At 42.8% G+C, this 17140-nt stretch overlaps 1 protein-coding gene across 4 annotated transcripts in view; it reads left to right on the forward strand.

The window, feature by feature from the left end:
• Positions 1-17140, forward strand: part of CTNND2 (catenin delta 2) — a 1196137-nt gene that overhangs the window by 1029759 nt on the left and 149238 nt on the right. The gene's annotated exons all lie outside the window — the stretch shown is intronic.

Below are 17140 nucleotides of genomic sequence, written 5' to 3' on the forward strand. Positions count from 1 at the left end.
GTGGCGGTGGGCAAATTTACAGGGTCGGTTCTTCGGAACTCCCGTCAAGAGTTCGATGCCCTCCTGCAGCAAAGGACGGAGCTGGAGAGAGCTTCCCTCCAGGCCTCGTTGGACGCAGCTGACTCCGCTGCCATGACTCTGGACTCGGATGTTGCCACGCGGCGCGTTTCAGGACCCCAGTTATCAAGCCTTCCCTTGCAGCTGCGGCACGCTATACAGATCTTGCCTTTCAGTGGCACAGGCCTGTTCTCTGACAACACTGGCCCTAGGCTGCTGAACCTAAAGGGCAGCAGGGTCACTTTGCTCTCTCTCTCTCTCTCGGCATGCACACGCCGGTAATTCAGCGCCGACGCTTCCGTCCCCAACCTCCGCTCTTACCCTGCGCCTTGACAAGGTCAGGACATGGCCAGCAGGCGTGGCTTACACGGTCGTGGCCATCAATCCGCACCCCAAAGGAGCCAGAATTAGGGTCCTTCTGACCACCAATGGGGCAAAAGCCTACCCATCCTCGCCCCTCCTAAGGACCCCTCTCACGAGCGATTCCTCTGGCAAGAGGTGCGGACGCTCCTCCTCATCGGAGCTATACAGGAGGTACCTAAGGGCGAAACCTATTCCCCTAAGCGAAGGGAGGTCTCAGACCTATCCTAGGCCTGCAGGAACTCAACAAGTCACGATGCAGATGAGTTCCGCATGGTACCCAGGGCGACCGTCATCCCATCCTGGGATCCCGGAGACTGGTACGCCGCCCTCGATATGAAGGGCGCGTGTTTTTCATGTTGCCATTTCTCTTCCACACAGAAGGTACACTCGGTTTGGGGCCTACCATCGTTATTCCCAGTATACGGCCCTCCCGGTTGGCCTCTATACAGCCCAGGGGTATTCAAGGTGCATGGCTGTAATCGCCGCCTTTCTTCGCCACCGTCTGATACACGTTCTCCGTGTCTAGACGAGTGGCTCATTCGAAGAACCCCCGGGCCCAAAGTACCAGTCATGTGGGCATCGACACGAACCTTTTCCTGTGTCTAGGCCTGATGATCAATAGTAAAATCCACTCTGATTCCCATATAGGGAAGGGAATTCATTGGGGCCGTCCTGGACTCCAGACTCGCCAGAGCCTGCTTTCCTCAGCCTTGGTTTCAGGCGAGGGTAACAATTGTACAAGGTCTACGGACCTTCCCGCCAACTTGGGCTTGCTCTTGCCTCGGTTTCCTGAGTCACATGGCTGTCTACACGTTTGCAACTAAACATACCAGGCTTTGCCTCTGTTCACTTCAATCGTGGCTCACCTGGGGGTGCCACCCGGGCAGAGATGGCATACTCGTGGTCGTCTCGTTTCCCCCGAGCAGCCTAGGCTCCCTCGACCGGGAGTCGGCGTCCTCCCCGGTGTATCCGGGGATGCTGTTTCATTCACCCCTCGGGGTCCCTCGTGACAGACAGCCCATCTCTCGGCTGGGTGCGCACCTGGTGTAGTTTCGCACTCACGGCCTTCGGTCAGCGCAAGAGCTGGCCTTACACATCAATGTCCGAGAGCTGAGAGCAGTCTGCCTTGTGTACCAGGCGATTCAGCTGGCGGATCGTCTCAGCAGATCCTTCCTGTCTCACAAGTGGTGGTTTCCTCCTGTCTTTATCTATTCCGTTTTCCAGAAGTGGGTCTTCCCCCGCATAGCCCTCCTCGCTTTCGCGAGAACGGAAAGAGAGAGAAATTCTCCTCGTTCCAAGGCCTCTCCCCAGGCTCGGTCTTGGAGGATTTTCCTGAGGCCATGGATCAGCCATCTGCCGTACGCTGTCCACTGTCCCCGCTGGTTCACAAGGTCCTGCTCAAACTCCGCAGGGACAGAGCGCCCCTGATCGTGATCGCTCCAGTGTAGCCTGGGCAGCACTAGCACACCATGTTGCTACACCTGTTGGTAGCAACCCTCTTGGCACAGACCCCATGACGCGGGATCACGGCAACCTTCACCACCTGGTCTTGTAATCCCTGCACCTCACAGCAGGACTCCTGCGTGGCTAAACCGATCCGAGTTACGTTGTTCGGCCTCGGTTCTACAGGATTCTCCGGGGTGGTAGAAAATCTTCCACTTGGTTAAAGTATCTGGCCAAGTGGAAGCGTTTCTCCTGCTGCTCCGAAACGCGCAATGTTTCTCCCGCCGAGATCCCGCTCCATTCCATCTGGTTCCTCAGGGCTTGGAGCGTTTATACACCACCCCCCAAGTGGGGCCCCGCCATAAACCTGACTCTTCAATCTGGTTCTACCCAGTTTTATGACTGCCCTATTCGAGCCAATGTCAACATGCTCATTGATATACCTGTCCTGCAAGACAGTTTTCCTGTAGCCTTTCCTGCGGCCAGACGAGTCTCCGAGCTTCAGACTCTCACAATAGGCCCAAGGTATACTGTGTTCCTCAAGGACAAGGGCAGTTATTACCACGTCCGACCTGCCTCCCCAAGGAGGTGTCGGCCTTTTATATCCACCAGGATATCTTCCTTCCAGTCTTATTTCCGAAGCCACTCTCTGTGCAAGGAGAGCAACGGTTGCCCTCCTTCGACATCTGCAGGGTGTCCGCAATCTATATCTAGTGGACTGAGCCCTCTCGTAACGCCCCCCAAAACCTTCATCGTACCGGCATACCGGACGAAGGGCATACCTGTCTCCTCCTAGAGGATTTCATCTTCAATGACGTTGTGCATCTGCACCTCTTCTGTTTCGGCCCATGTGCCATAGAGCCACCTTGCTGCACATTCCGCCAGGGCTCACGCTTCTCAGCTGCCTTCCTGGCTCGCATTCCCTTTCGGGGGATGTGTTGTGCACCTACCTGGTCCTCGGTCCACACCTTTGCCTCATTGGTCCGGGAGTCCAGAGCTGTTGCAGCCTCTGGCTTAGCGGTTGCGTTCTGCAACATCTAACTCCGACCCCACCGCCTACGTAAGGCTTGGGAATCACCTAACTGGAATGCATAGGAGCAATCACTCGAAGAAGAAAAGACGGTTACTCACCGTAGTAACTGTTGTTCTTCGAGATGTGTTGCTCCTATCCATTCCAGACCCGCCCTCCTTCCCCGCTGTCGGAGTAGCCGGCAAGAAGGAACTGAGGAGCGGACGGGCCGGCTGGGGTATATATCCTGCGCTATAGCGGCGCCACTCCAGGGGGCGTCCAGCCGGCCCGCCGGAGTTGCGAGGGTAAAAATCTTCCGAAGAGCCGTGCACGCGCGGCGCGCACACCTAACTGGAATGGATAGGAGCAACACATCTCGAAGAACAACAGTTACTACGGTGAGTAACCGTCTTTTCCTTTTCTATCATTCCTATAAATGCAGGTGAAATACAAGCCTCTTCTGAAGGAGACATGTACCAGCCATGAAAAATTAAAAGGGCATTATTTTTCTTACTGCTGAATAGTTTTATGTTGGTGGAAATCATGGAAGAAAAATGATGAATTCCCGTGGGACTGGCTAGGGGCAAATATAGGATTCATCTTTAAAGTAGGGAAGAAAAGGACACCCTGGAAATTATGAAAAAGTATAAACTGAATTTTAATACCTGAGAATCTGCTAGAACAATTAATCAAGCACCAACAGTGGAGGAAGGCAGTTAAGAGCATCTAATCGAGCCTATTTGTAAGCATCTAGAAGAAAATAATCTAATAAATATTAGGTTGCATGGGGTTAATCAAAAATAAACTATGTGTGATCAACAAACTGGGGAAAACAGCGGACAGAGTATTTCAGCAAAGGCCTGTGATACATTTTCAAAGAAGATTCTCATATTGGAAACCAGGAATTCTGGCTGTGGCAGAACTACTCTAGGTACTGTAGAGACACAGGAAATGTTCAGGGACAGATTAGGAGCAGAGATGTCAAAGGAAATTCATTCTGGGAACATTAAATTAAATATTAGGAAAATTTCTAGCTAAAAACAGTTAAATAATGGGACAAACTGCCAAGAGTTGTGGAATCATCATCACTGAAGATATTCAGTACTGAGTGTGACACCGATCTTTTAGGAATAGTTCAGAATAATAAAAGAAATTCTATCACAATGTGTGTACTTAATGACACATTAGGGAACTCTGATAAAACTGGATGAAGCGTGTGTGTGTTTCTGTCATTATGTTTAAAATATACTCTCAAAATGCTCTTTTTTTCAATTTCGAATGGGGGGAAAAATCATAGAAATTCAGAAATGCGGTGTTGCCAGCTCTCTTGCCATTTTATTGTGAGTCTTGCAATATTTGGTGTTTTTCTTAAATTCCCAGCTGTTGAAGCACACTGATTTTGTGAGAATCTAAGCTTACTTTGTTTTTTAAATGAAAGCTTCTATCCCCTATGGATAGAGAAAAGCTTGAAGATGTGACCCACATGCACTTAAAGACCAGAAGACAAATAAAAAGAACCCAACATTTATTTTTATTTAAAATCTTGCTTTTTAAGCCACTCTCCTGATTTTTAGGGGCCTTGACTCATGACTTTTAAACACATGGGATTGGCCTTACTGAAAATGTAGAGTTTTACTAGTTTGGCTAAGAAAAGCTGTGTTCACCGAGGAAAACAGCAAATGATTCCACTCATAAGTACTACTGAAATATATTTTTGACTCCAACTAGTCACAGGAAAAATGGATTGTTTAATTTTTCCTTCAGCCCTACTCCTTTCCCTCCTATGTTGTCTTCCTTTCTCTTAGGATGGAGTCAGTCTCCTGAAACTCCTGTTCCTCCTTTCTTTCCCATTTCTTTACATTCCTACACTTTCCTCTCTGAGTACTCTCCTCTCCCTCCTCTTTAATCTGTTTATCTTTCCAACTCTTCCTTCCTTCCTTGAATCCCGAAAACATTACACTCCCAATAGGGTTGCCATGTGTCCGGTTTTCGGCCAGAAAGTCCAGTTGAAAAGGGACCCTGGTGGCTCCAGTCAGCACTGCTGACCGGGCCATTAGAAGTTCAGTCGGCTGGCTGGCAGGCTCCCTACCTGGCAGCGTGTGGCTCCCAGAAGCGACAACATGTCCCTCCAGCTCCTAGGCATAGGGGTGGCCATGAGAGCTTGACGTGCTGCCCCCGCCCCATGCACCAGCTCCACGGTTCCTATTGGCCAGGAATTGCAGCCAGTGGGAACTGCGGGAGCGGCACCTGCACGCAGAGGCCACCACTATGTGTAGGTGCCAAGGGACATGTCACTGCTTCCCAGGAGCCCCTGAAGTAAGCACTGCCCAGAGCCTGCACCCTAACCCCCTGCCCAATCCTGGAGCCCCCTCCCATACCCAAACTTCCTCCCAGAGCCCACACCCTCCCCTGCACTCCTACCCCAGCCCAGAGCCCCCTCCCACACCCTGAACCCCTCATTTCTGGGCCCACCCTGCTGCCCACAACCCCAGCCAGATCTCTCACCCCCTCCTGTGCACAAGCCTGGTAAAAATGAGTGAGTGAGTGAGGGTGGGGGGGAGAGTGAGTGATAGAGGGAGGGGGAGATGGAGTGAGCAGGGGCGGAGCCCTGGAGAAAGCATGGGGCAGGGGCAGGGCAACAGTGCTCGGTTTTGTGTGGCAGAAAGTTGGCAACCCTAACTCCCAACCCTCCTGCTCTGATCCCCAGGAACTTCTCCCTTGGTATGAGAGGTGTTATGTTAACTCATCTCTCACCATTAACACCATTAATGAGCACTGTAGACAAGTTAACTCACTTCCTGCAGGCATTGGGTTAAAGATAATGTGCTCTCAGTGATGTGCAACTACTGAGCATGGCATTACATTCATAAGTGAGGTGACTTTGATACAGCAAAACATGACATGCGAGAGACATGAAGTGTCAAGCCAGGAATTTGATAGGGAAGTGTTTTTAAAAACAAAACAAAACACCAACCACACCACAGTATAAAATGGTTCTAGTGAACATGCTGTTTTAGTTCTATGTATTAAGAAGAGAGGTTTTCCTTTGAAATGAGAAGGTATAACACAATATGTTGCCTTTTCAGAAGCATTTTTTCTTTCAGATACAATATACTTTCTGCAGAAAGTGTTTATTGCCACAAAGATGGGAAAGATATCTTGTACGGGATTAATTACATACAGTAGTGGATTGTCAGAAACAGATAGTTAAGGGTTAATGTCTCTTTTACCTGTAAAGGGTTAAGAAGCTCAGTAAACCTGGCTGACACCTGACCAGAGGACCAACAAGGGGACAAGATACTTTCAAATCTTGGTGGAGGGAAGTCTTTTGTTTGTGCTCTTTGTTTGGGGGTTGTTCGCTCTTGGGACTAAGAGGGACCGGACATCAATCCAGGCTCTCCAAATCTTTCTGAATCAGTCTCTCATGTTTCAAACTTATAAGTAATAGCCAGGCAAGGCGTGTTAGTCTTATTTTTGTTTTCTCAGCTTGTAAATGTTCCTTTTTTGCTGAGAGGATTTTACCTCTGTTTGCTGTAACTTTGAACCTAAGGCTAGACGGGGTTCCTCTGGGCTATATGAATCTGATTACCCTGTAAAGTATTTTCCATCCTGATTTTACAGAGATAATTTTTACCTTTCTTTCTTTAATTAAAAGCTTTCTTTTTAAGAACCTGATTGATTTTTTTCCCTTGTGTTAAGATCCAAGGGGATTGGATCTGGACTCCCCAGGAATTGGTGGGGGACGGCAGGGGGGATGGTTAAATTCTCCTTGTGTTAAGATCCAAGGGGTTGGATCGGTGTTCACTAGGAACTTGGTGAAAAAGCCTCTCAAGGCTGCCCAGGGAGGGGAAGGTTTTGGGGGGACAGAAAGTGATCCAGACACTGAAATTTCTGGATGGTGGCAGTGTTACCAGATCTAAGCTAGTAATTAAGCTTAGAAGTGTCCATGCAGGTCCCCACATCTGTACCCTAAAGTTCAGAGTGGGGGAGGAACCTTGACATGGATGTTCGGTTCTTTCCACCAATTCTCCCTTCAAGGCCTGTTTAAATGGGCCAGGAAGTAGGTGGAAGGTTGGCATTCAATTGACTTGCAGATCACACAGCACAGTCATTAACAGCAGCTCATTTAGCCTAAAGATTGGACATGCAGAAGCACCGTAATGAAAACCACCTGTTGAGTGCTTGACTTGGTAGGTTAATTGCTCTGACGCTTTGAAAATGAAAAGTATGGCTGAATAATAAAAACCAAATTACTTTATTAGGGCATTTGATGGAAAGAGCAAGACCCAAGAACTTTAGCCATATTTAACTGGATGGTGTTTATTTAATTACAGTATGCACTGAAAGTAAGATTAATAGTTAAGTGCTAAAGCTATGGGACCAAATTTGCTGGTGATGTAAATTGGCCTTCCTTCATTGATCTCAATAGCCAGTTTTCACCAGCAGACAATTTGGCCCAAAGGCTCTGATTAAACATGTTTATATCCTCAGTAGTGATTGCTAAAAATACCAGCAATATTTGGCAGACTATTACTAATCTGAAAAACTGGAGAGAAAAAATAACAAAAGGGAATGATGATGTCCATGATATTGTGAACGCATAATAGGAAGGCTTCTTTTTTGGTAAAACTCCTTCTTTTAGTGAACTTAGTATAGTCATACAATATGTTGCATTTTCCTATCAACTTAAAGTGACAGAGAAAGCATTCAATTATCACTCTACTCACTCAAAATTGCAGCCAAGAATTATGTGAGGTACTACACCTATTTGAGATAATCAAGTTTTGTTTTATTAAGTGGTGTTACTAAACTAGAATGATTTTATAGGAACTAAAATCTAACAGTCAGAAGTCATAAATAGTATTGTTTTAGATAAATATGTTTCTTTCATTACTAACTAGTAGTGAAGTTGAGTCTCTGTGTTATTTCTCTCTACCCCCCCCACACACACTTTTTGTTTGTATTATTTAAGATTGTAGAGTATTGCAGAACTTTTATTTTTATCAGTTGGCTTAGGCTTCAGTGCCATGGGACCCTCAAATGAACCAAAAAGTATATAGATAATGACCAGAATATATTATTGTATTGCTCTAAAATGTTTAGTAATGAAAGCTACACGTACCCTGTTTACTGTGTATATACAGGCTGCACTGACTACCTAAGAGTTAAGCAATTGGAACTCAAGGTCGTATTCTAAGGGTATTATACAAACACCTTAAATCAATAGCTGTCAAACTGTCATCAACTGTTGGTCTACTGATGGTCCTCAGAGTGCTTGCTGGTAATGCATGTGAAACTGGCTGTTCCTCTTTGCTTACAGCGTTACTATTGAGTATTATGCTCTTCTTTGGAATGTTAAAAATCAATGATTATAACCTATATAGGAAAGTTTGAGTGAGCAAAAGGGGAAGGGGAGTGGCATTCTACATCAAAAATGGCATTACCTGTTTCCGAGTCACTGGTAACTCAGAATAAAATGATCTTGTATGATTATGGATCAATGTCCTGACAGATAAAGCACAAGAAGGTGTGAAAGTAGAATGAATTATATTGTAAAAATAAGAATGGATTAAAGAAATGTTGTATGTACCTTTAAGCAGAAATAAGAAATGTTGAAATACAGGTGCCAGGAAAAGAAACATTAGGCATAAACAATGGTGCTAATGGCAAAACATTAACAGAAGATGGGTAATAGTTAGTAAGGAAATAAGATATGCATGCCTAGCCCAGGTAAACTTATCTGATTCTGCTTCCTTTGTTATCTTGTTAAGTTCTCACCCTTTTATCTGTATAAATAAGATAGTTTGTGTCTTGCATGGTGCTCACATTATCTCGGTGTTATTAGCAGAGCGCTGTGCTAATAAAACAGAGTGGTCTGACAAACTGTGAGTCCTGAGTCTAACTTTGACAATTTGGAGGTTCCACCGAGATGGCAACCATCTTCACTGGGGCTGTGTGATACTGACCGTTTTTGTAGGATGACCGTGGCAGCCGGCACCTGGGCATTTGGCCCGAGCGGTCCTCCACCAGAACGGAAAGGTGCACGACCACAGTGAAGTCTACGCCATTGAACCTGTTGGTTCCCACTCTGTTCTGAAGGGATCCTGGGATCTGACATCAGGAATCTGGTCAGGTAATTATTTCTGTGTTTTGTCCGGACTGAGGACTGTCCTGTCTCTGTGTCTATCCGTCCTCCTGTGGAGTGTTTGAGTCTGGGTGCCATCTCCGTCCGGGGATCGGCCGACCAAGGGGTTCCTATCCCCGCGGTCTGAGTGAGTGGAATCTGCACAATCGCAGCCGCACCGCACTTTGGGTAAAAGCCCTGGTGTGAAAGCAAGGGTGATTGAGGCAGTAGCCTGTGGGCTCCTAACCCGAATTTCCTTCTTGTGCGATTGGTGTGTGAAGTCCTCCTGTATGGGTAACCAGACGTCTAAGTCAGGACAGTTCCCTAAACGAACGCTGGCTCATTTTATATATTTAGGATGGGTCCAGACTCCTGTAAGAAGGGTCCGGACTCCTGTAAATTTCTGGAAAAATGGTCTAGGCTAACTCAGGGGGATCCCAAAACTCAGTGGCCACTGTTAAAATCTTGGAACAAGACCGAGTGGATGTCTTAAAGGACAAACTCGGCCAACCTAAAACTAAGTTGGCTAAAGAAGAGGTTAATTGTTTCATTCAGTGGTGGGAAGAGGCAAATTGTAGCTGGACAAAATCAAATATTCAAATAATAAGTTGAAAGCTTTATTAAAAGCCTCCTCTCCTACCACCAGACCGAGCGCTTCCCTTTACCCCGTTCTCAAAAACCCTCCACCCCGGATCGATCCAACCCCCTTAATACTCCCATCTCATTGTAAAAAGGACAAAAAGCCCCTTGTTCTGTTCTCCTTTGTTGTCCGCCTCAAAAACTGATTCTTTAGTGTTCCACTACCAATTCAGCAAAGAAGGTGGGCTCCTCAACTAGCCCCCACCCTTCCTGGTCCCTTTCCTTGAACATTTATTTCAAAATTGTGAAGTGACCACAATATCACTCACAAACGGTTCATTGGAAAAAAAAAAAGCAGGATCAGGCCCAGAAAAGCAGGCAAGCAACAGATAAAGAAACTGAAAAACAGGTTGGAAGCCTAAGGGCATAGTGTAAGGAGTAAGAAAAGCAGTAAGTGCAGGCATGAACCCCTGGAACAATACTTAAAATGGTGAAATCTGAGGTGATAAAGGTGTTATTTTGGGAGATAAACAAGTGATTTAAGGAAAGAGAGTGAAAAGTTAACTCTACAAAGGCTGGAGAGAATTAAGCAGTTAAACTTTGTGAAAAAGTTAAAAAGGACCATGTTAAAGAGAGAGAATTCTTGGTTTCTTTGCAGCCATTCTGAAGGGAAAATGGGCCCTTTTCCAAAAGAATGCCTGTAAATAATCCAAATATATATAGAGCTATGTAAAAACAAAGCAGTGTAAAGGAATGTTAAGGAAAAGAAAATGTGTATGTATCTATTTGTCTGTGAAAATATGTAAAGTTCTTAGAATCTAAACCAGCACATCTGGTTTGTAAAACTCCTGTTTTGTAGGTATAAGATAAATTGGTTTTGTTTTTGTTTTTAATGCCACTAAAAATTCATTTGACTCTTAATTCAAAGTTGCAAAACTGACAGACCTTTTTGCAAGACACAGGTAATTAGTGTTGTTTGGCTTTGGGATTTAGCATTTAACCCTTAAGGGGTAACTTGATTCTTTATAAAATTTAAAATGTTTTTTTAAATAAAAACCAAGTCATGGCTGCAATAGGGCAGTCAAAATCAGGAGAATAGGGAGAGATTCTGGAGTCTGTTTGGTTGGTTGGTTCTTTTTGTAACAATAGCAGATAAGAGCTGTAGTGAAAGAAAAAAAAAAAATTAACAGTGCCCCTCTGAAGCAACAGCAGAGGTGAGGTGCATAAAACAAAAAGAAGCAATGTTAAAAACATTGAGCCTTAAAATGGCTCTGTGTAATCAGACTGTCACTTTTGATAAGGGTACATGAAAACTCTGTAAGAAAAAAGAAACAGTTACATCGTATGTAAAAATTGATATGGCTAATGTTTAAAAAAAAAAGTTGTAGTATAGAAGGAATGTGCTTTTTCCCTAGGACATGTGCAGTGTATATTGTAAAAAGGGGTAAAAGAAATACAAATGAAATATGCTACTGAATTAAAATCCTATTAGGGCTCCAAAAAGAGCCGCAATAGACTGTTTTCTTTTCAGATCTCTGTGTGTTTTGTAAGCAGGAGTTGGAAGTGGAAAGAAATCAAAACTCTGGTGGAAGTTGATTGTGTCCCTTTTAAGACAGAGTCTCTGAGCTCTGCTGATGGCTTTGAATCCAAAAGCCAAGCCTGTGTTGATGCAAATTACCTAACTGATAAAGGAAGGTGAAAACTGCCAGCACAAAAGAAATTGCCTAAATAAAAGACATGGTATAACAAGATCCCTTTAAGAGATTTGATGCTAAATGTTATTGTTAATATTAAACATTGAAATAAATTTAATGTTAGTAAGTACCCCTGTAACAACGTATAGTGTGTATGATTTTTGGAAAAATCCTTGAAGGTAATATGGTAATGATGCTTCTCAGCTATTACCTGTGAATAAACTTAAAGCTTAACACAGCAGGAAAAACATTACAAACTTGGTCTGCTATATAAGAAGAAAAACTTGAGGTACACCACCTCATGAACTTAATAACTAAACAGTGGAATAATTTCCCCATAACCCTTAAAAAGTAGAAGCCATTAAAACCTGGCCTGCCTATATTAAAAAAAAAAACACAGGAAAATATGGGGGTAATTCCTCTGTTTTGCCTGAAATCAGCAAGGGTATTTGTAAAAGAAAGGAATCTTTTAAGCAACAATCAATGCCACCCTGAAAGGAGTAGAAAAATGTTATTTTTGTCTTTCAGAAAATCAGAAAAAGCTAATACCAGCTACAGAACAACCTATTACAAAAACAAATAAAAGTTAAAAAAAAACATAGTGCAATAGCTATGGAATGTACTAAAATGCAGATATTTAGAACATAAGATGTTTTGGGTAATATCAGAGAATATTAAGGTTTTAATACATCTGTTAAAGCAAAGAAAAAGATAATTGTTTAATACCTATCAATATAACTGGATGCAGTATGTCTCCAGTACGGTAAGACAAAATTTGTTAAGTGAAGAAATTGTTAAAATTGCACACCAACAGGCTCTGGAAGCAAAGAGATGGAAAGTTAGCTCACTCCACAGATTTCACCTGGGATCCTTCTGGCTACCTCAAACCTCAAGCCAGTGGGCTGGGGAGGAAGGGAAACTATTGGACACTAGAGGTTGTACCAAGTGGACTCCTCAAAAGTGGGTATGCTTATCCATGCCTGTTGCTCCAAAGCCCTGTAGTAAAGACATCTCACTAGGATCCTGTATGTGGGATAAAATTAATAATTAGGCCAAAGTATTGTATAACGGGCAATGTGTGTGTTAATTATTGGAAAGAAGTGTTTTAAAAGGATAAAAGTGTTAGCAACCCACCAGTAGACAAATGTACATGTAATGTAAGTACTGTGTTTACCAATAATCACATTTACTATTTGCCACAACCAAAAAGTCTCAGCTTACTGTAAGCACTGATTTAGCTGAGTTCTCTATCAGTCTTGGCATTGAATGGCAAACAGTTACCAATTATCTGTGTAAAAAGGTAACAGTTCCTAAAAACAAAAACAAACAAACAAAACAATGTGGGAAACAGAACCATTCATATTATCTGGATGGTCTCCCACAACTACTGGCATACTAATGCTACTACCCCTAATTGTTTTTGGTTTTAAATTGTATGTGTTTAATTGAAATGTTTAAAATATGCTGGTGGATAAAACAAATGTATGCAAAGCTAGAGCCACAGGCCCAAATCACCTCCCAGTATTTTACTACATAAGAAGTGACACTGGCGATTCATAATCTTAGTGTCAAAAGGGGGATATGTAGGAGCTGGACTTTGTAATGTATAATTTGATTTCATCCTGCTAGCCACCCTTTTTGAATAGCAGAAAGAAATGACCCTCTGGGACTATAAGATTCTGTTTTCCCATATGCATTACAAATTGGGCCCTCTCTAACTCTTTGTTTTAAGATTTAGGTAGTAAGAGACAGGATTCTCTATTGTGTCTATGTTAAGTAAATTAGAGAAACATTGAAGGCCTGGGTCTCAATGTAAATTGTCTTGGTTATTAATTGTAAAACTTAGCAAGGTTTAATTTGCAATGCCTTTTTGCTCGATATAAAATACTACTGTTTGTATTCTCAATCTGTTTGTGTGAATGAGGAATGAATGCATCAGGAAAAGATAAGGTGTGAAGGCCATTGTTATAGCCAGAGTCAAGGAAAGAAGCAAAAAGACTTAGAGTATCAAAGAATCATCAGGCACTGCTTACTACCCAGACGGGTGTTAAACTGTCTGGCATCCGCAGCATGAATACATGCTTTGCCGTGTAAGAATGCACCACCCCCAGCGAACCAATCATTACCTCAGGACCACGCAGAGTCAATTTTGACTCCAGAAGATGACGTAGAGGAACAGCCTGCAATACCTTACAATCTACGTTCTTGTGAGGGTTGCCAGAAGCAGACGACTACCTAAAGCAAGGCCCAAGAAAAAGCAGTAGTGAGCCTAGCGCCTGCTGCCTGGTGGACATAAAACTGTGACTACAGTTCCCTCAGTTGAGGTTGTCAGAACCAGAAGGGCCATGCCTCCAACATGCGCCTCTGGTGGTGCCTGTTCCTCGGCTGTTGGTGTCTGAAGGTCTGGGGAGTCCACAATGACAATTCTTTTATCCACCAGCAAGTGTGGATAGCTCAGACCCTTAATATTTCTAAATGCTGGGTCTGCAGCCACATCCCAGCCCACTCTCAAACTGATGTTCCTGTCCTGGCTATCCCACTCAATTCCCCAGACCTCACTGGAGGACCTTGTCCGTTTAACACAATATGGAACAGTAATGACACCTGGGAAGAGACTATTGGCAGTTCCTTTAACCCACTTGGGGGAGTAATACACCAGGCAAAAAAAGGCTCCTGAGGTTAAAAGAAGTAGTTAAAATAATGGCAAATAAAACTGGAGAAAGTTTAAGAGCCCTGGCCAAAGAAACAGGGGCAATCCGACAGGTGGCCTCCAAAACCGTCAGGCATTGTGCATAGTGCTGGCAGCCAAAGGAGGGACCTGTGCTCTCATTGGAAAACAATGTTGTGTGTTTATACCTGACGATACCAATGAGGTAATAGATCACGCTAGCCACTTAGAACAAATCGCATATCTTCCCCATGAAGAGCCGAGTTCTTTATGGAAGTGGCTAAGTAACCTGTTCAATTTCTCTGGCATAGGAAACTGGTTGTTTCAGGGAGCCCTGACTATCCTGTTTGGAATCCTAATAATTTTTGTATGTTTTCAGTTAGTCTCCTGTTGTACCCAAAATTGCGTAAGGCATGCCACTCAGGTGGCTGCCCCAGAACAGAGTGCTAATATGATAATTTTGAATATTGCTGATGAACAAAGAGATAAAGAACGATTAATATCTGGAACCCAGTAAAATTTTGGTCATGGCGTGAGCTTGACCAAAAGGAGGGATTGTGAAAGTAGAATGAATTATATTGTAAAAATAAGAATGGATTAAAGAAATGTTGTATTTACCTTTAAGCAGAAATAAGAAATGTTGAAATACAGGTGCCAGGAAAAGAAACATTAGGCATAAACAATGGTGCTAATGGCAAAACATTAACAGAAGATGGGTAATAGTTAGTAAGGAAATAAGATATGCATGCCTAGCCCAGTTAAACTTATCTGATTCTGCTTCCTTTGTTATCTTGTTAAGTTCTCACCCTTTTATCTGTATAAATAAGATAGTTTGTGTCTTGCATGGTGCTCACATTATCTGGGTGTTATTAGCAGAGCGCTGTGCTAATAAAACAGAGTGGTCTGACAAACTGTGAGTCCTGAGTCTAACTTTGACAAAGGGTTACTAGCTGGTGTTAGCTATAGACCTCCAAATCACACGACAGAATAGGAACACTGCTTCCTTACACAACTACCCACAATAGTAATAAGGGGGGAAATCCTGCATGATCACAGAGGACTTCAATTTGAGTGATATATGCTGACAGTCTCATGCTACTAGTACTAAAATATTCTTGGAATTTCTAAACATTATAGATGACAATTTCTAACTTAAAAAGTGTTGCAGCTATATTAGACCTTTTCCTAACAAATAAAGAGGACCAGATCACAGAACTAAAAGTTAATGGTATCTTGGGTACAAGTGACCATGACATGTTCACATTTATAATGTGCAAACAGATTAAAATTCAGATCAGTAATATATATACTTGGTGGTTTAATAGAGCCAATTTCACAAAGCTGAAAACAAATATAAGTCAAATCAGCTGGGAGGAAGTATTTAATCAGAAAAAAATGTGAATGATAATTGGGAATTATTTAAGAACACCTTACTAGATGTCCAAAAAGCCACAATCCCACAACTGAGGAAGAAGGTTGAACTAGTTAAAAACTAGCCTGGTTTAGAGGGAAAGTGAAGGCAGTTGTAAAAAAAAAAATATATAGCAGATAAAAGAGAGGGGAATTTGATAGTAATGAGTATAAATCAGAAGTTAGGAAGTGTAGAAAATTGATAAGGGAAGCCAAGGGACACAAGGCGAACTCTATAGCCATCAGAGTTAAGGACAATAAGATGGAGCTTTTAAAATATATTAGGAACAAAACAATCCTGGCAACTGTATTGGTCCATTATTAGAGGGAAAATGTAGAATTATCAATAATAATACAGAACTGACTTTCAGAAGAAAGAGAGAGAGGATGAAAGAATGGGCAAAGCCAGGAAAGATGACAAGGGAAATCTATCCCTCAGTCTCTCTCATCCTCTCAATCTCACCTATTTAAATCCATTCTCTCCTCTCTGGATTTTTGTCTTCTCTTCCCCTTTTTTGTAATAGGAAGGAAGATAAAGTGGATTGAAAAGGGTTTGGAGGGAGAGAGCACTCTACACCTTTACACAGGGAAAAGAGCAAGCAACTCGCTCTCCATTTCTATAATACAGAATGAAAGTACATAGGGATGTTGTGGGGTTTTCCGTCTCCTTTCCCTTGGTGCAGGCAGGGGTACCAATGTTATGGAGAGTAGTGAAAGAGACGTTGTCATATACCACCACAACACTAAGACCCTTGCCCACACCAAGCAAGAGGAGCTGAAAGGCTTTGCAATATGATGCAGTTCAAAAAAAGAAAATGCCATTCTGGGTGCATTAAACAGAAGTGTCAACTGTAAGACACAGGAGGTAATTGTTCCATTCTACTTGGCACTGGTGAGGCCTCAGCTGGAGTACTTTGTCAAGTTTTGCACATCATGTGTTAGAAAAATGTGGACAAATTAGAGACAGTCCAGAGGAAAGCAACAAAAATTATACAAGGTTTAGAAAACCTGACCTGTGAGGAAACATTTAAAAAGTGGCCATATTTAGTCCTGAGAAAAGAAGTCTGAGTAGGAACCTGATAAGTCTTCAAATATGTTAAGGGCTGTTATAAAGAGGACAGTGATCAACTGTTCTCCATGTCCATTGAAGGTAGCACAAGAAGTAATAGCTTAATCTTTAGCAAGGGAGTTTCAGGTTAGATATTAGGAAAAACTTCCTAACTATAAGGGTAGTTAAGTACTGGAATAGCTTACCTAGGGATGTTGTAGAATATCCATCCCTGGAGTTTTTTTAAGGACAGGCTAGACAAAATATTTGTCAGGGATGGTCTAGGTTTATTTGCTCCTGCCTCGGTGTGGGGGGATGGATGAGGTGAGCTGTCGAGGTCCCTTACAGCTGTACATTTCTATTATTCTGTGATCAATTACACACATTTGTGCAAATCTGAATGTGATTTTTGTCAGCTGATGTTGTCAAGTATTAATTTTGTATACACACATATATATGTTACGCTAGTTTATATTAATAATAATATTTGTTTGAGTATTAGGCCATAGTGCCATTGGGTAGTTTTAGTTATCTTTGTGAAAAACGGATTCAGAAGCCTTCAGGCACAAGCACAAAATAAACAAAAAAATATTATAATGAGTTGATGTTTTATATGTCTCAATGTAGAACAATTTTAGTGAACAAGATTGATGCATTAATGTTCTCTCAAAATGAGAGAGAGAGAAGCAAATACTTATGTAAAATGAAAAATAAAAAGAGAGGATGAAAGCAACAGATTACCATT

Source organism: Mauremys mutica, chromosome 2 (assembly GCF_020497125.1).
Source record: "Mauremys mutica isolate MM-2020 ecotype Southern chromosome 2, ASM2049712v1, whole genome shotgun sequence".
NCBI classification, from domain to species: domain Eukaryota; kingdom Metazoa; phylum Chordata; order Testudines; family Geoemydidae; genus Mauremys; species Mauremys mutica.